Below are 20,210 nucleotides of genomic sequence, written 5' to 3' on the forward strand. Positions count from 1 at the left end.
AGTGGCATGATTACCACCTCCTCCAGGAAGTCTTCCCTGAACTCCCAGTCTGAGTTAACGTCCTCTTCTGTAGTTCCTGATTACTTTCATCTTAATATTTACCTTAGCATATTGAAAAGAATGATTTGGCCTCTCCCATTAGAGTATAAGTGTTATGCGAGCAGGGACCATTGTCTCCTTGTTTAGCACAGTATACCACTGTCCAATGCAATATTTGTCATGTAGATGATATGCAGTAAATATTCGTATGCTGAAAGGATGAATGGGTACATCTGTCTCATCCATTAGAACAGGGGTCTGCAAGCCATGGCCCATAGGCCAAATCCAGCCTGTGATTTTTGTAAACAAAGTCTGTAGGGAACACAGTCACAATCATTTGTTTACTACTGTCTGTAGCTGCTTTCATGTTATAACAACAGAAATGAGTAGCTGGGTGCGGGGAGCCGGTGAGGCATTCCACTCGTGACAAAGGTCATGAGGAAGGAGGCTCGGCATACGCAAAGGCGGGATCGAGCCTCAGGAGTCCCCCCGGATATTCTCGAGCATTTTCCCCCAAAAAACCAGAGTCTGCCTACTTTATTGCTTTGTGCTCTCACCTCTGACTTTACTGGGGGCTGTCCCCTACCACCATCTCGCTCTCTCTGTCAAAGAGTTAACTTACAGCTCCAATTAATAAAGTTCCTGGGCAATTAGGAGTGTTTAAATCCAAACCCCTCTGATGGCTCTCTAACTCGCCTGACAAGTTTACCCGGACTCCTGCAGCTATGCATACGATTGTTTACAGTCTCCCAGCCTCCAGAGGCATGGGAAGCTTAAGATATTCAAATAGCTTAGAGCCTCTCAGAGAGTTAAAAACTGTCAGAATAAACTAGTAAAGGATTTCATTGATGAGTCAATGCTTGTTGCCAAGTTTTCACATCCCCTGAATTGTATCCTTGAATATGTATCAATTAATAGTGGGTATGTAGAAAAAATAAGTAGTGGCCTTGGTGTTAGTAACTTTAGACCCTTAAGGTAATAAATTCTTTCTTTGTTGTAAACCCATTACACATCCGCCCTATAGGAATGCAATTTTATCTTTGGAAGATGGTGCCAAACCTTGAAATAATTACTCTTAGAGAAAGTAAGTCTTTGTTGATAAGTCCTTGAGTCATAAAATGTTAGTAGGCCTTTTGGCCAGAAGATGATGTAAATCACCTAAACCATTTGTATACGATACATTTGCAGGAAAGAAACCTTGGTTTTTGATAAGAATCAAAGACTGCTGACTTTGCATCCCCTATTATCCTCTATGTGTAACTTAGGGTATAAAAGCCCCTGTTAAAAATAAAGCTATGGGCCTTATTCACCAGCGCTTGGTCTCCCCATGTCATTCTTCCCTCTAACCTCCAGCTGAGTCTCCATCTGGAGCGCGGAACCCACCACGCTTACTAATTATGCCTGGGCTTCTAAGACCCACTCGAGAAGGAGTCTAGGGTGAGACACCTTCCGCTATTCGAGAGGGCGCCTGCGGCCTACGTAAGTGGTGCAAACTTCTTGTCTTGAAGTTTTATTGGTCTCCCGCGTAAACCAAGCTACTCAGCTTCTTTTCTCCACTCAATTTTCCTACTGAGCTATCCTCATTCTATTGTTCTCTATATCTCTAATTAGCATATAAATAGTCGCCTAGGCCGTCTCTCCTTCGAATACCCTGGATCAGCTGGGGCTGGACCCCAGCAGGTGGCGCCCGATACAGGATTTTCGAAGGTAAGCTCCCAGCAATTGGGGTTACCAGCCCTATTGCCCCCCGTTCTCGGAACAACTGGGTTATCAGCCCTCTTGTTCCCCCACGGAGCAGTTTGGGTGACCAGCCCTACTGCTCCTCCCTTGGAACAGTTTGAGCCATCAGCCTACTGTTCCTCCCCCGGGACAATCTGGGTCACCAGCCCTATTGTTCTTCCAGTGTTCGGGACGGCTAGGACCCCACTCGAGGGTGCCGCGGACCCCCCTGTAGGATAGACAGGGCGAGAGGAGTGGGAAGTGTTGAAAGTGTTAAAGAGTTAGACTTAGAGAGAGAAAACAGTTTCTGAAGTTAAAAGGCCAAAGAAAAGCCTGATCTTTTGATAGCTTAAAGCAAAATCTTTTACTATACTTAATTTTCTGACATGGGTAATACTGAATCAAATGAAAGACAGCTCTTTATAGGAGTAATTTTACAGTTATTAGGTAAAAGAGGAATCAAAGTTAAAAAATCTGCCATTCAATCATTTCTTTCATTTGTACAAGAGCACTGTCCCTGGTTTCCAGACGAAGGCTCTGTTAACTTAGATGTCTGGGAAAAAGTAGGAAAACAGCTAAAAACTTACCATGCCGAACATGGCTCAGAAAAGGTGCCTAATGACGCCTTTTCCTTATGGAATATCATTAGAGATGTCTTAGACCCTGCCCCTGATTCAGAAAAAGTACATCTTAAAAGTGATAGTGAAGAAAATGCTGTAGCTAAACCTGCCCCTGAATCTAAAAGAGTAACTTTTAAAGAGGAAAATGAGGTCGAAACTGTAGTTAAACCTGAGGAAAATGAGAAAAACGAAGACCCGCCTGACTATCGGCAACTAAGAAAAATGTTAGCAGCCATGACTACTCAGGAACAACTTAAAGATAGGGATGAAAAACAAGATCAGCCTTCCCCAAAAGAAAAAGAGAATTTAGGCGAGATAACAGTTAAATATCACCCTGATGGACATCGGCATCTCTTAAACAAAGATGCCCCAAAAGGCTTAAGAGAAACTTCCCCTGTCAAGCCATCAGCTCCAAACAACTTAAGAGAAATGTCTCCCATCAGGCCATATGCCCCTAGGGATTCCCAAGAGACCGTCCCACTTAATCCATATGTAAGCTTTGGATACCAAACAGTTCAAAGAGCTCCTGAGTACAGAGCAGAGAATGTGGACTCTATGCCATTGCCACCACCTCCCATACCACCTCCCATACCTCCTCCCATACCACCTCCCATACCACGCCGTACAGGTCCTATTAAACCCGCATTATTGCCGCCACCTCCCTATCGAAGTGGGAAAATTCCAAAATCGATCCCACGGAGACGGGCCTCTTCTGCCCCTGGCGAGAAATTCGATCCCCAGCTTCAGGCTTGTTTCCCTTTAATTTTTGACAATGATGAAAGTGAACAAAAGGCTATCGACTGGGAGCCTGTTTCTTTTCAATTGGTAAAAGAACTTAAAAATGCATGTATCTCATATGGGCCTAAAGCCCCGTATACGATGCAGCTAGTAGAAAATTTAGCAGGTCAATGCTTAACACCTCGAGAATGGAAATCAATTGCTAGGGCCTGCCTGTCCGGAGGACATTTTATACTTTGGAAATCTGAATATGATGATCTCGCTCGTATATATGCTTTTTCTAACCAAAATGGAGACTTTACACATATCACTGAACCTATACTACTTGGACAGACCAACTACCCCTCGTATGATGAACAGATGAAATTAGATAGGACTACTATACAACAGGTGGCTGATTGTGCCTTTACTGCCTGGCGCTCATTGCCTGATGGTAAAGCATCAGGTGCCGCTCTATCTGATATTAAACAAAAGTCGGAAGAGCCATTTGAAGACTTTGTCTCACGACTCTCAGAAGCTGTCCAGAGAATAATTTCTGATTCTGAGGCAGCTAAACTGTTAACAAAACACTTGGCCTTTGAAAATGCTAATTCTACCTGCCAGGCTATATTGCGCCCTGTTAGAAGAACTGGAACTCTAATTGATTATATGAAACAGTGTGCAGATGTAGGACCATCAGTGCTACAGGGTGTTGCGATAGCTGCAGCGATAAAAGGAAACTCTTATCAGCAGGCAGTCCAATCCTTTTTTACTAACAAAAACAAGCCATCACAAGGTGATCCCAATAACCAAGGCAGGAATGCATTCCCTAGAACTTGTTTTTCTTGTGGCCAGACGGGACACACTTTTCATGGGTGCCCTCAAAGACCACCCGGTTCTTATCTGCCTAATCCGGCCCAACCGGCTGTGGCTGCTCCGCAAAACCCTGCCCCACTGCCTATTAATCCTAGGTCTCTTTGCCCTCGCTGCCAGAGAGGATATCACTGGGCAAGGGACTGTAGGTCAAGATTTCATAGAAATGGAGCCTTTTTAGGCCCCGACCAGCAGTCGGGAAACGGGTTGAGGGGCCAGCCCCAGGCCCCGACAATGATTGGGGCAGCCTCACTGAACCCGTTCATTCCCTTCGTCCCGTCGCAGAGCTCATCAGAGCAACCCCAGGCAGCGCAGGACTGGACCTCAGTTCCACCACCTCAACAATATTAACACCAGATAGCCCCACTATAAAAATCCCTACAGGAGTTAAAGGTCCATTACCGACAGGCCTGGTAGGAATTATACTAGGCAGAAGTTCCTTAGCTATACAAGGTCTTACAATTATTCCTGGAGTAATTGACTCAGATTATACAGGAGAAATTCAGATAATGATTTCACCCCCGACTAAAACTTTCCAAATACATCAGGGACAGAGAATAGCCCAACTTTTACTTTTGCCTTATCATAATGCAATTGGGCAAACAGCCACCCAAAATGAAAGACAGGACAAAGGATTTGGGTCTAGTGACATGGTTTTTTGGGTAACAGAAATTACTAAAAAGCGTCCTATGAAATCTATTCTTGTCAGTGGCAAGTCTATTGAAGGGCTATTAGACACAGGAGCAGATGTTTCCTGTATTTCTGGGAAAGACTGGCCCAATTCCTGGCCCACACATACTACTGCAAATAACTTAGTGGGCATCGGGAGAGCTCCTACAGTAGCTCAAAGTGCAAAAATTTTAGACTGGCAATTTGAGGATACCCGTGGAACATTCCAACCGTATATGATTCCTTCGCTGCCCTTCTCGCTGTGGGGGAGAGATGTGCTGTCTCAAATGGGCATGTTACTTTTTAGCCCTGATGATAAAGTAACTTTGCAAATGCTACAAATGGGCTATGACCCTTCAAAAGGGTTAGGTAAACAGCAGACAGGAATAACTGAGCCAATTTGCCCTGCTCCTCTAAAGTTCCGTGCTGGGTTAGGGTATCCAAATTTTTGATGGAGGCCATTGTTTTTGCTGCCGACCCCATTACGTGGAAATCTCAGGACCCTGTGTGGGTAGAACAATGGCCTCTGACTAAAGAAAAACTACTGGCAGCCAAAGCGTTAATTTCTGAACAACTAGAATTGGGACACATTGAGCCCTCCAATAGCCCCTGGAATACTCCTATTTTTGTTATTAAGAAAAAATCTGGCAAGTGGCGACTTTTACAAGATTTAAGAGCTATTAATGCCACTATGGAAGATATGGGAGCCTTACAACCTGGGCTTCCTTCCCCAGTAGCCATCCCAGAAGGATATAATATTATTGTAATTGATTTACAAGACTGTTTTTTCACCATCCCCTTAAATGCTGAGGATAAAAAGCGATTTGCCTTTAGTTTACCAGCAGAAAATTTTAAACAGCCTTATTTAAGGTTTCAATGGAAAGTGTTGCCCCAGGGAATGAAAAATAGCCCTACTTTATGTCAGAAATTTGTTAATGCAGCTATAGAAGATATTAGGGCTAAATATGAACAACTGTATATGATTCACTATATGGATGATATTTTAATAGCTCACCCTGATAGAGCTCATTTACAAACTGTTCTCCAGGATTTGACTCAGGCTTTAACCGACAGAGGCTTAAAAATTGCCCCAGAGAAAATTCAAGTCAATCCGCCCATAACTTACTTAGGACGGGTTATCAATTCAGAAACTGTGACTCATGCCCCATTAAAATTGAGAAAAGATCACCTTGTTACTTTAAATGATTATCAAAAACTTTTAGGCGACATTAATTGGATCAGGCCTTATTTAAAATTAACTACTGCTGAATTAAAACCTCTTTTTAACATTTTACGTGGGGATCCTGATCCAACTTCTAAGAGACAATTAACTGCTGAAGCTCAGGAGGCCTTAGAAAAAGTGGAAGCAGCTTTATCTGATAGCTATGTTAAAAGAGTTAATTTACAAACAAATTGGCAATTCCTCTGCCTAGCTACTCCAATAGCACCTACGGGAGTTTTATGGCAAAATGGCCCTCTAGAATGGGTCCATCTCCCCGCCCAGGCTAAAAAAGTAGTGGCCTCTTATCCAGGACTGATAGCTACACTGATATTGAAAGGGAGAAAACGTAGCATTGAATTGTTTGGTAAAGAACCAGCAGAAATTGTAATTCCATATAATAAAGAACAACTTGATGCTCTTCTAATGTTTGATGAGAATTGGCAGATTGCTATCGGAAATTATTTTGGCCAAATTCTGCATCATTTACCTTCACATGTTTTGCTAAATTTTATGTCTAAACACCCGGTTATTTTCCCTGTTAGGTGTAAATACTCTCCCATCTCAGATGCTCAAATGGTTTTTACTGACGGGTCTGCTAACGGCAGAGCTTCTATAGTTACAAAAGATCAGCGTAAAGTTTTACATACGCAGGAGACTTCGGCCCAGAGAGCTGAACTCACAGCTGTTATAGAGGCCTTTGTTATGTTTGCAGAGGAGGAATTTAACCTTTACTCTGATTCTCAGTATGTGGTCAGGCTGTTTCCACACATTGAGACTGCGATCCTGCCTGAGAATAAAACTGCAATATTTCACTTGTTAACTAAACTGCAGCAGCAAATTTGGAAACGAAGCCGAGCATATTTTATTGGCCACATTCGGGCTCATTCTGGATTGCCTGGACCTTTAAATGCCTTAAATGACCTGGCAGATTCACTAACTAAGGTCACAGTGGCTTCTGCTTTTGAAGAAGCCCGAGCTTCTCACTCACTCCACCATCAAAATGCTACTGCGCTAAGATATCAATTTCAGATTCCTCGAGACTCTGCTCGGGAGATTGTTCGTTCCTGTTCTCATTGTCCCACTACTATAAATAGTTTACCTATGGGAGTTAACCCTCGCGGTCTTAAACCTAATGCACTCTGGCAGATGGATGTAACTCACATCTCTTCATTTGCAAAATTGTCTTTTGTTCATGTAACAGTAGACACCTTTTCTCATGTTATTGTTGCAACTGCTCGCACAGGGGAAGCAGTTAAAGACGTAATACAACATCTCTTTACTTGTTTCTCATATATGGGTCTGCCAAAAGCCTTGAAAACTGATAATGCTCCTGCTTACACATCTAAGTCTTTTCAGGAATTTTGTCTAAAGTTTCAAATTAAACATAATACAGGCATCCCTTATAATCCACAAGGACAAGCCATTGTGGAAAGAGCACATCAAACGTTAAAAACCCAAATTCAAAAACTAAAAGAAGGGGAGTTTAAATATAGTTCTCCCCATCACCTCTTGCAACATGCTCTTTTTGTAATAAATATTTTAAATACTGATTCAGCTGGAATGACTGCAATGCTTCGCCATTGGTGCCCGGAGCAATTGAATGCAAAACCATTAGTTAAATGGAAGGACCTCCTTTCCGGACAGTGGAAAGGTCCTGACCCATTGTTAACCAGCGGTCGAGGATATGCTTGTATTTTTCCACAGGACGCAGATTCTCCAATTTGGGTTCCGGATAGATTGATTCGCCATGTCTCAGCCTCTCGGATACCGAGTTCCACGGCCGCCGCGACCCCGAAAGAGAAAAGGGCCTCCTCTGCCTTCGCTCCCCCCGCCAGCACGGGAAACACCACTGACATCGGAGCAACTGACATCAGGGATCCCGGATGAGCAGGGGACGGATCCGCCCACCAAACAGATGTCTCAACTTCACATACAGGATATCGCTCCCCTCGATCCTTTGCCTCACAAAAGGAGGTCAGGCCGCCTGACTCAGGCGACCCGGAATGCCTCCATACCTACTTGGGGACAAATAAAAACACTCTGCCATCAGGCACGGGGAATAACCTCTTTGCAGGGCTCTCCAACCTCCCCTGAGAAGATGTTTATTGCTATGCTTGCCTTATTATCATGCCAGGTAAGCGCCTCCTCCCCCACTCCTGAAAAGTATTGGGCTTACTTCCCAGACCCTCCAACCTTTCAAGTAGTTACCTGGAACAGTGACCCCCTACGGGTCCACACAAACCAGCCTCAGTTACTGGGAGGGTCATATACTTCCTATACCACAGACGAATATCCTATTAATTTCAATTTTACCTTCAGGGGATTAGCAGACGACCTTCCTGTTTGTTTCAACTTCCCCAGTGATATAGAAAGCTTTATTATTCCCCCTAAAGAAGGATGTGTCGGAGCCACTAAAAAGGCAGTTCTGACTCATTCTCCAGCCTCAGGTATTGAACATAGAGGGCGTCTAGCGCTTTGGATTTTACAGGCTCGTATGCCCGGGGCCCTTGATCCCCACGAATTTATAATCCATAGACCCCCTCCCGGATATCCAAGTTGTTATAATACCGAGCCTTCAGATGCCATATGGAACACTATAGATGATCGTACAGGGTATCCGATTTGGAAATCTTGTACTTATCGTTTAAGAGCTGATTACAGAATACCGGGAGGAGGAAATTACATGATTCAAGATTGGAGTAACTCAGACCTAGATAGGAGCCCATTGCCCCTTGATGACTTTCCCGGCAGATTTTATAATTGGAAGAAAGATTTGGTTTCTTGGCCTTTAAGCATTACTAGATGGCATAATAATCGATTTGTTTCGCCTATATTGTCTTATACAACTAAGAACAGAACCTCTTGGCAGCCAGAAATTTGGAGGGCCCTTGCTGCCACTGCTCCCATTTCCTTATTCCGTCCAAATAGCAATTCTACTTATTCTGTTTTAGCTTGTGTACCCTCGCCTTATGTTTTTCTCTTTACTAATGACTCCAAAAGATTAAATGTACACATGAATTATTCAGGTGGACCTAATATCGTAACTTGTGAACAATGTATGCTTTCATCTTGTTTGACCCCCCAATATAATGTTTGTTCTTTTGTTGTGTTGAAACGCCCACCCTATCTCATGATACCTGTGTCTGTGCATTCTTATTGGTATGATAATTACGGTTTGGCTGTATTACAACAACTGCAGGATTTAATGCGAACACGACGGTTTGTGGGCTTACTTATCTTGGGAATAGCAGCTTTGATAAGTGCAATTACTTCTGTTACTGTGGCAGCAATATCATTGACTCAACAAGTACATACTGCTCAATATGTTGATTCTATGTCCAAAAATGTTTCTTTAGCATTGGCAACACAGGAAGCTATAGACAGAAAATTAGAGATGAGGGTAGATGCCCTAGAGGAAGCAGTAATACATATTGGGACTGAATTGCAGGCTTTAAAGGTGAAAATGGCATTGTCCTGTCATGCTGACTACCGGTGGATATGTGTAACACCCCTAAAAGTAAATGAGACAGATTTTGAATGGGAAAAGATTAAAAACCATATTTCAGGTATTTGGAACAGCTCTGACATTAGCTTAGACTTAGGGAAACTTCACAATCAAATAGCAACCCTGGAACACTCCCGATTAGATTTTACTGCCGCTGGAACAGCAAATGATTTCTTCCATACTTTCTCTAACTACATTTCAGGAAAAAATATTCTGTCTACCTTCCTTGGCTATGCTACGTTGGCTGTTTTAATTTTATTTCTAATAATCATTCTTCCTTGTATTGTCAGGATTCTTCGGCAGAGCATTCAGAGGCTCGCGACTGAGCTACATCTGGCTGTTTTAAGAAATAAAAAAGGGGGAGATGCGGGGAGCCGGTGAGGCATTCCACTCGTGACAAAGGTCATGAGGAAGGAGGCTCGGCATACGCAAAGGCGGGATCGAGCCTCAGGAGTCCCCCCGGATATTCTCGAGCATTTTCCCCCAAAAAACCAGAGTCTGCCTACTTTATTGCTTTGTGCTCTCACCTCTGACTTTACTGGGGGCTGTCCCCTACCACCATCTCGCTCTCTCTGTCAAAGAGTTAACTTACAGCTCCAATTAATAAAGTTCCTGGGCAATTAGGAGTGTTTAAATCCAAACCCCTCTGATGGCTCTCTAACTCGCCTGACAAGTTTACCCGGACTCCTGCAGCTATGCATACGATTGTTTACAGTCTCCCAGCCTCCAGAGGCATGGGAAGCTTAAGATATTCAAATAGCTTAGAGCCTCTCAGAGAGTTAAAAACTGTCAGAATAAACTAGTAAAGGATTTCATTGATGAGTCAATGCTTGTTGCCAAGTTTTCACATCCCCTGAATTGTATCCTTGAATATGTATCAATTAATAGTGGGTATGTAGAAAAAATAAGTAGTGGCCTTGGTGTTAGTAACTTTAGACCCTTAAGGTAATAAATTCTTTCTTTGTTGTAAACCCATTACACATCCGCCCTATAGGAATGCAATTTTATCTTTGGAAGATGGTGCCAAACCTTGAAATAATTACTCTTAGAGAAAGTAAGTCTTTGTTGATAAGTCCTTGAGTCATAAAATGTTAGTAGGCCTTTTGGCCAGAAGATGATGTAAATCACCTAAACCATTTGTATACGATACATTTGCAGGAAAGAAACCTTGGTTTTTGATAAGAATCAAAGACTGCTGACTTTGCATCCCCTATTATCCTCTATGTGTAACTTAGGGTATAAAAGCCCCTGTTAAAAATAAAGCTATGGGCCTTATTCACCAGCGCTTGGTCTCCCCATGTCATTCTTCCCTCTAACCTCCAGCTGAGTCTCCATCTGGAGCGCGGAACCCACCACGCTTACTAATTATGCCTGGGCTTCTAAGACCCACTCGAGAAGGAGTCTAGGGTGAGACACCTTCCGCTATTCGAGAGGGCGCCTGCGGCCTACGTAAGTGGTGCAAACTTCTTGTCTTGAAGTTTTATTGGTCTCCCGCGTAAACCAAGCTACTCAGCTTCTTTTCTCCACTCAATTTTCCTACTGAGCTATCCTCATTCTATTGTTCTCTATATCTCTAATTAGCATATAAATAGTCGCCTAGGCCGTCTCTCCTTCGAATACCCTGGATCAGCTGGGGCTGGTCCCCAGCAGCTGGGACAGACAGCGTATTGCTTACAAGTCCTAAAATATTTATTATTTGGTCCATGACAGAAAAAGATTGCCTGCTCCTTATGCTAGAAGGTCAGGGACCTGGCTGACCTGTTCACTCTTTTGCTGAAGCCAAACTGTCACACACCTGGCACCTACTCACACAGCCTCCTCAGCTGTTAGAATACTGGGAAACTTCTGTACTGACTGTTAGGTAGCAGCAGCCACTTCCCAATTTCCCAGCCATCCTGCTCTCTCCACCGAGTTTCTCCAGACATCTCCATGATGCAGGGTATCACTAGGCTCAAGATGGTATCCTTGTGCAAAGGCACAGAATCTTCTGTGCCCTTTGGAGAGATGTCTGGTCCATTGTAGGAACTCAAGAAATCTATATTGGCTGAATGGGTGATGAATACATCAGTTTTCCTACAGAATAGGAGTTCACTGATGGCATCCTGGAGCCCCAGGCAAAGGAGAGGTGCTCAGAGAGTCCTTGCTGCTGAGCTGAAGGTCAGATGCTATCCCTCTCTCTTATTATAAGCCCTCTTTATCATAACTCCCACTGCCGAGACTTCCCCAAAAGCTGTGCTGTAGCCCAAAGAAGACTGGAAATCTGCATTTGTAAGTTAGGGATAGAATGATTCGATCCATGCCATGAATTGCAGGTTTCCGTGGGAACCTCTATTCTTGACTCTGAAAGCACAGCACTTCAGTAATAATCACCCTTCTTCGTGGACTATGAAGAGGAATGAGGCATATGCAGACAATTACAAGCCAGAGAAACTCCCAGTAAACCACAGAGCTTTCTGCTTCCGGAACCTTCCATTAATTCTTGGATCTGGGCCATCTTAGCAACAGGCTGGGAGACTTGCCTCCCCAGGGAGTCTTGCTATCAGGCCTCTTGTGTGAATGGGAGAGTGAGAGCTTGAAATGATGCCAGGGGCTGCCGGCAGGGAGAACTCCAGAACCCTGCATCCTGAATTCTTAACCTGAATTCTTAACCCTGTGTGTCCATCAGAAACACTTGGATAGTATTAAAAATAAATGCCACAGGCTCGGCCCTATTCTGGAGAGACTTCGATTTAACTGGTGTAGGAGCCAGACACCAGTTTTTTAAAGTAGACATTGTGGTAAAATGTGCCTGACATAAAATTTACCACTGTTGAGTGTACAATTCAATGGCACTAAGTACATTCATGTTGTGCAAATATCACTGTCATTAATCATCTCAAACTGAAACTCTGTTTTCATTAAACACTCACTCCTCATTCTTCCCACCACTCCTCCCCATTCCCAGCCCCTAGCAATCACCATTCTATGTCCTGTTCTTATGGATTTGACTACTCTAGGAATTTTATGAGTTGACTCATACAATGGTTGTCTTCTATGATTGGCTTATCTCGATAAGCATAATGTCCTCAAGGTTCATCTATGTTGTAGTACGTGTCAGAGCTTCTTTCCTTTTTGAGGCTGAATAATATTTCATTTTATGGATATGCCACATTTTGTTTACCACTCATTCACTGATGGATACTTGGGTTGCTGCCAGAGTATTTTTTAAAAAACCTTCTCAAGGTCAAAAACCTTTGGTCTAGACAACTATCTTTAACATCGTGCAAGGTCAAGATGTTCACCATCTTAAGACTTAACCCAAGAAAATGTGTCATGGAGCATGGGCTCTAAAATGCAGAGAGATCTAAGTTCCGATTTCATGTTTTATCAACTGTGAGAATTACAGCAAGCTATCAAGCTTTCTAAGCCTCAGAGTCCTTATTTGTAAATTGGGGACAACAGTAATAACACCTCCTTCATATTGGAGGGGCCAATGAGTTAATGCATGCAAAGTGGTTAGCACTGGTCTAGAACATAATTTATGCTCAATAAATTAGCTTTTACTATGAATTGCCACTGCCTGTTTTATTCTTCTTCTAAAGCTGAGGTCCTTGGGGTGAAACAGAATCTTCTGGGCTACTTATGAGAATTATGGGCGATCAATCTCTACTCCTTGCTAGAACAGAACCTGGCAACCCACGTTTGGGAAACTTTGTTTTAGAGGCTTCACAAGTAAAGTCACTGCATAGCATCCTAGAACCCTGAATTGTGAGTTCATAATCAGTTTAAGATTATATAGATTCAGGCTCTCCTAAATTGATCATTATTCTATCATGGTATCTTCAAAAAACCCAGTTCTGAGATTAGTCATGGTGATATACTTGCACTGCTGTAACCAGGAAAAATAAAACAAAGAAAACAATGAGACATTCCTTGCCAATCTGTCCCCCAAACATTGTCAAGCCCTGGCTGTTTGGATGAAAACCCAGTTTCGTGTTCTCAGTAGCAGTGGGGACAACAGCCAGTGTGTGCCATGGTGAAGGGTACATCTACATCTGTGCATTGCCCATGAGCGCAGGGGAAATGGGGCTACCCAGGCCACTTGTCTGCTGCAGATCAGCAGAGCCATGCTGGTGACCTGGCTAAGGGGCATGGGGGTGCAAGACTTGGGCAAATCCTGTCCAACCTTCATCACCTGTTAGCAGTCTGGCATCTTGTATGTAACCCTTTTCTTGGCAATTCACCATCCCTCTGGAGCTCATAAAGGAGATGTTGAGTCATCCCAGGAATGGATCCATGGTTAGCTTGAAAAACAGGTGAAAAGCCTCTTTCAATATTAGTTGTAGACTCTTTTCTTCCCAAGAGTCCTTTTATGAATCCCTTTCTTCCTCTGGTTCTTGGAGAAGGGGCTTCCTATGGGTAAATCTGCTGGGTAAATGTAAGGATATGGGGGAAGGGATGAAGGTGGGGTTATTTAGAACTCTCACATTTCACTTTAAACGACTTCACTGGTGAGGGGCTCTGGCTTCAGGGTCATCATCCAACAACAAAGCAGGAAGGGATTAATCCCCCCCTCCTCAGTTCATTGGCTGGAGTTCTTTTCTCTCCCAACTGGAACTGTGTATTAATATAGGTCTGTTGGCAGATGCTACAGATTGAAGTGGTAGAAATGGGTTTGAGAGAAAATGCATGGTTTATAAATCTTTTTCTGAAGGGCTTAAAAAGCAAACTAGTCCATCTGCCGTGGAAGAACTATAAAGAAACAAGGGATGACTTTGATACTTAAATTTACATGATCGTCTTAGTTCTTTCACCAATTCTGAATGCAATTCATGAACATGCAAAGTATTTGAATGCCATAGAAACGTACACTGTAGATAGTAAGCTCTTCTCTCAATTCTATTTCCCAAAGATAACAGGGTAGTACATTTGCTTCTAGATTTTTTTTTTCCCATGAATAATATGAAAGGAAAACTGACACTTTCTCCTGGTTTCATTATGACTAAGCACATCATGTACCACAGTTCATGAGAAATAGCAATTTGTATGCTGAGATAAACCAAGAACAACAGGTTAGTCTGTTTAGCCTGCATCCTTCCAATACTGAAACCTTGAGTATTTCCCATAAGGCTTTGCAAAGACAATTTCATCTTTGCCTTTTGTGACATGGCTACCTAAACACAGGTCCCCTCCTTTGTGGATATGTAATCTTTTGAGAAAGATACTGTTTTGCTTTGTTTTTTTTTTTTAATCAGGAAAAGATTAATGGAAAACCTGGTAATCCTGGAAATTTTGCATTCATTTCCTTTAAATACTGTGGTTTGCATTTGGCTGGCTGGCCATTTTGAGGCTGGACTTCCTTGTATTTCTTTTCAAGTAAAATTTTTTTCTTTTCTAATTGTTTTGGCCTCAGTTTTTCTTTGACAAAAATCATAATGATAACAGATAACATATACTGAGTATTTGTTACGGGCCAGACACTTTTCAAGGGTTATTTCATCAGTCTTCATAACAACCCTGTGAGGCAGATGCTTTGTTTCCATTTTACTGATGGGAAAACTCAGTCACAGAGAAGTTAAAATAATTTGTCTGAAGTTACATAGCTGGTTTGATTCTCTCTCTCAGAGTTTTTTCTTTTCCTCTTAGCTAAAAATGTCAATGGCACCCCACTCCAGTACTGTTGCCCGGAAAATCCCATGGATGGAGGAGCCTGGTAGGCTGCAGTCCATGGGGTCGCTAAGAGTCGGACAGGACTGAGCGACTTCACTTTCACTTTCCACTTTGATGCACTGGAGAAGGAAATGGCAACCCACTCCAGTGTTCTTGCCTGGAGAATCCAATGGACGGAGTAGCCTGGTGGGCTACAGTCCATGAGGTTGCACAGAGTCGGACACGACTGAAGTGACTTAGCAGCAGCAGCAGCAGCATACTATTTGTGTTCTGTAACTTGCTTTTTACCACTTGTCATAGGGTAGGGGTGGCTTTCTAAGCTCATGCTTCTGGGTTTGTCTCACTGCTGTTTTCTTTATCCAGTCATGATTTAAAGTACATTGATAAACTTTCTAATGTTGCACTGTCCTGATTCTTGGGGAAAAACCTTAATTTGTCATGATAAACTTTTGGTAGGTAACTTTCTGTTTTCAAAGAACTTAAGACTTACAGAAAAGTTGCAAGTATAGTTGTCTCACTCTTTTTTAATGGATTTGTACTAGTCACTTAAATGGTCACACCTCACTAACATTTCAGCTATTTAAAGTTTGTGGCAATTACATAATATGCTGCAACAGACACTCTCATTCATATATTTTTGTACACATCTGAGTGTCTTCCTGGGATGGATTCCTAGGAATGGGATTACAGAGTCAAAGGGTATATTTATATTTGGAGATAGAGTAAAATTGCATTGTAGAAAAACTGTACAAATTTACATTCCCACTAACAGTATTTATGTGTCCTTTCCTCCACAACCTTGCCCACACTGTATGTTATTCATCTATTTTTGCTGTTTTAACAGGCAAAAAAGAATCTCAAAATAACATTTCTTTATTAATGATGAAATTGAATCATGTTCAGATTTCCACTCAAACATCACCTTCTGAGAGAGGCCTTCTCAGGTCAGTTTATTTAAAACTTTCCCAACTGACTAATACAGTGCCTGGAAATCAATAAATACATGTTGAATTAACAAACATATGTACGGATAAATGTTTGTCAGGTGTATTTCTTTTTTTTTTTTAAATAACTTTATTTATTTTTGACTGTGCTGGGTCTTCGCTGCTGCATGGGCTTTTCTCTAGCTGTGGTGCGCGCAGGCTACTCTTCGCTGCAGCGCGTGGGCTGGGACGACTTCCCTCCTTGTGGAGCACAGGCTCTAGGGCACACAGGTTTCCACGTCGCAGTGTGTGGGCTCAGGAGCTGCAGCTCCTGGGATCGAGACCACAGGCTCAATAGTTGTGGCACACAAGCTCAGTCATTCTGTGGCACGTGACATCTTCCCAGATCAGGGATCAAACCTGTGTCTCCTGCATTGGCAGGTGGATTCTTTACCACTGAGCTACCAAGGAAGTCCCAAATGTATTTCTTCTTAATGATTTTTATACTTATATCTTTTTGTCTAGTTGTCTATTAATTTGTCTGATAACTATACATTTGCAGAAATTTTTTACATATTATAGGTCAGCACCATGCAATAGAAATATAACGGGGACAACATACTTAATTCAAAATTTTCTGGACATCCCTGGTGGTCCACTGATAAAGAATCCACCTGTCAATGCAGGGCATATGGGTTGAATCCCTGGTATGGGAAGATTCCACATGCTGCAAGGCAAACTAAGCCCATGTACTGGAGTCTGTGAGCTGCAACTACAGGGTCCATGTGCTGCAAAGGCTGAAGCCCGAGTGCCCTATACCCGTGCTCTGCAACTAGAGCAGCCCCCACTCCCCACAAATGGAGAAAGCCTGCATGCAGCAACAAAGACCCAGTGCAGTAAAATAAATTTGTTTTCTAGTAGCCACATTAAAGAGGTAAAATTAACTTTAATAATATATATTTTATTTAACCCAACACGTCCAACCTTTTATCATTAAAATCTGTGGTGCTATTTCAAATACTCAATAGTCACATGTGGCAACTCTAAGAATAGCACAGAAAACAATATACATTAATCTATTACGTATGTTGCAAAATTCTCTCCCAGTTTCTCCTGGCCCATTGTCTTTTTCCCCTAAATTATAAATTTTATTTTGATATAGCTTAGGGTTCACAAAAAGTTACAAATATAGTACTAAGAGTCCCCTTGTACCTTTCACCAAGCTTTGGTTAATGATGATATCTTAAGTACCCACAGTATTTGGTCAAAACCAGGAAATTGAAGTTGATTGATATTAACTCAGTTATAGACCTTATTTAGATTTTACCAGTTTGCACATGCACTCTTTTTTTTATTGTTTTATTTTTTTGGTATGTGTATAGCTCTATGAAATTCTGTCGCCTGCAGACTGGAGTGACTATTGCCACAAAGAAATTCTTTCATGGAGGGTATAGAGAAAAGGGAACCCTCCTACACTTTGGTGGAAATGTAAGTTGTTGGAGCCACTATGGAAAACAACATGGAGGTTCCTCAGAAAACAAAAAATGGAATTGCCATACCATCTAGCAATTCCACTCCTGGGCATATATTCGGACAAACTGTAATTCCAAAAAGATACATGCACCCCCATGTTCATAGCAGCACTAGTCACAATAGCCAAGACATGGAAACAACCTAAATGTCCCTCAACAGATGAACGGATAAAGATGCAGCACATTTATATACAATGGAATACTACTCAGCCATAAAAAGAACAAAATAATGCCATTTGCAATAACATGAGTACAACTAGGATTATCATATTAAGTGATATAAGTCACAAAAAGTAAATCACTTATACATGGAATCTAAAATATACACAAATGAACCTCTCTAGGAGCTAACTGTGGCTCAGATCATGAACTCCTTATTGCCAAATTCAGACTTAAATTGAAGAAAGTGGGGAAAACCACTAGACACTCAGGTATGACCTAAATCAAATCCCTAATGCTTATACAGTGGAAGTGAGAAATAGATTTAAGGGACTAGATCTGATAGACAGAGTGCCTGATGAACTATGGAATGAGGTTCGTGACATTGTACAGGAGACAGGGATCAAGACCATCCCCATGGAAAAGAAATGCAAAAAAGCAAAATGGCTGTCTGAGGAGGCCTTACAAAGAGCTGTGAAAAGAAGAGAAGTGAAAAGCAAAGGAGAAAAGGAAAGATATAAGCATCTGAATGCAGAGTTTCCAAGAATAGCAAGGAGAGATAAGACAGCCTTCCTCAGCGATCAATGCAAAGAAATAGAGGAAAACAACAGAATGCGAAAGACTAGAAATCTCTTCAAGAAAATTAGATACCAAGGGAACATTTCATGCAAAGATGGGCTTGATAAAGGACAGAAATGGTATGGACCTAACAGAAGCAGAAGATATCAAGAAGAGGTGGCAAGAATACACAGAACAACTCTACAAAAAAGATCTTCACGACCAAGATAATCACAATGGTGTGATCACTCACCTAGAGCCAGACATCCTGGAATGTGAAGTCAAGTGGGCCTTAGAAAGCATCACTATGAACAAAGCTAGTTGGAGGTGATGGAATTCCAGTTGAGCTCTTTCAAATCCTGAAAGATGATGCTGTGAAAGTCCTGCACTCAACATGCCAGCACATTTGGAAAACTCAGCAGTGGCCACAGGACTGGAAAAGGTCAGTTTTCGTTCCAATCCCAAAGAAAGGCAATGCCAAAGAATGCTCAAACTACCGCACAATTGCACTCATCTCACACGCTAGTAAAGTAATGCTCAAAATTCTCCAAGCCAGGCTTCAGCAATACATGAACCGTGAACTTCCTGATGTTCAAGCTGGTTTTAGAAAAGGCAGAGGAACCAGAGATCAAATTGCTAACATCTGCTGGATCATTGAAAAAGCAAGATAGTTCCAGAAAAAACATCTATTTCTGCTTTATTTACTATGCCAAAGCCTTTGACTGTGTGGATCACAATAAACTGGAAAACTCTTCAAGAGATGGGAATACCAGACCACCTGACCTGCCTCTTGAGAAACCTGTATGCAGGTCAGGAAGCAACAGTTAGAACTGGACACAGAACGACAAACTGGTTCCAAATAGGAAAAGGAGTATGTCAAGGCTGTATATTGTCACCGTGCTTATTTAACTTCTATGCAGAGTACATCATGAGAACCACAGGGCTGGAAGAGCACAAGCTGGAATCAAGATTGCCGGGAGAAATATCAATAACCTCAGATATGCAGATGACACCACCCTTATGGCAGAAAGTGAAGAGGAACTAAAAAGCCTCTTGATGAAAGTGAAGGAGGAGAGTGAAAAAGCTGGCTTAAACCTCAACATTCAGAAAACGAAGATCATGGCATCTGGTCCCATCACTTCATGGGAAATACATGGGGAAACAGTGGAAACAGTGTCAGACTATTTTTTGGGGCTCCAAAATCACTCCAGATGGTGACTGCAGCCATGACATTAAAAAGACGCTTACTCCTTGGAAGGAAAGTTATGTCCAACCTAGATAGCATATTGAAAAGCAGAGACATTACTTTGCCAACAAAGGTCCATCTAGTCAAGGCTATGGTTTTTCCAGTGGTCATGTATTGATGTGAGAGTTGGACTGTGAAGAAAGCTGAGCGCCAAAGAATTGATGCTTTTGAACTGTGGTGTTGGAGAAGGCTCTTGAGAGTCCCTTGGACTGCAAGGAGATCCAACCAGTCCATCCTAAAGGAAATCAGTTCTGGGTGTTCACTGGAGGGACTGATGCTGAAGCTGAAACTCCAATACTTTGGCCACCTCATGCGAAGAGTTGACTCAATGGAAGACTCTGATGCTGGGAGGGATGGGGCAGGAGGAGAAGGGGATGACAGAGGATGAGATGGCTGGATGGCATCACTGACTTGGACATAAGTTTGAGTGAACTCCGGGAGCTGGTGATGGACAGGGAGGCCTGGCGTGCTGTGATTTATGGGGTCACAAAGAGTCGGACATGACTGAGCGACTGAACTGAACTGACTGATGAAACAAAGACTCACAGACAAAGAGAACAGGTTGCCAAGGGGGTGGTGGTTGGGGGAGAGATGGGGTGGGATTTTGGGGTTAGCACATGTAAGCTTTTATATACAAAATGGATAAATAGCAAGGTCCTACTGCAAAGAGGACCTATGATAAGCCATATGGAAAAGAATATTTTAAAAGAATGTACATATATATATAAATATATATAACTGAGTCACTGTGCTGAACGGCAGAAATTAACATAACATTT

General features: G+C 42.3%; 1 protein-coding gene and 1 long non-coding RNA gene across 3 annotated transcripts in view; one reads left to right on the forward strand and one right to left on the reverse strand.

Moving 5' to 3' along the window:
- TMEM233 (transmembrane protein 233) overlaps positions 1–20,210 on the reverse strand; it is a 91,386-nt gene that overhangs the window by 13,534 nt on the left and 57,642 nt on the right. The gene's annotated exons all lie outside the window — the stretch shown is intronic.
- Positions 214–10,648, forward strand: LOC147355464 (uncharacterized). Its single transcript, XR_015144539.1, has 4 exons — positions 214–1,518; positions 1,651–1,746; positions 7,564–7,993; positions 9,655–10,648. It is a non-coding gene; the product is annotated as an uncharacterized LOC147355464 (long non-coding RNA).

This window comes from Bos grunniens, chromosome 17 (genome assembly GCF_055505025.1).
Source record: "Bos grunniens cultivar Pamir isolate PY7600 chromosome 17, Bosgru_T2T1.0, whole genome shotgun sequence".
Taxonomy (NCBI): domain Eukaryota; kingdom Metazoa; phylum Chordata; class Mammalia; order Artiodactyla; family Bovidae; genus Bos; species Bos grunniens.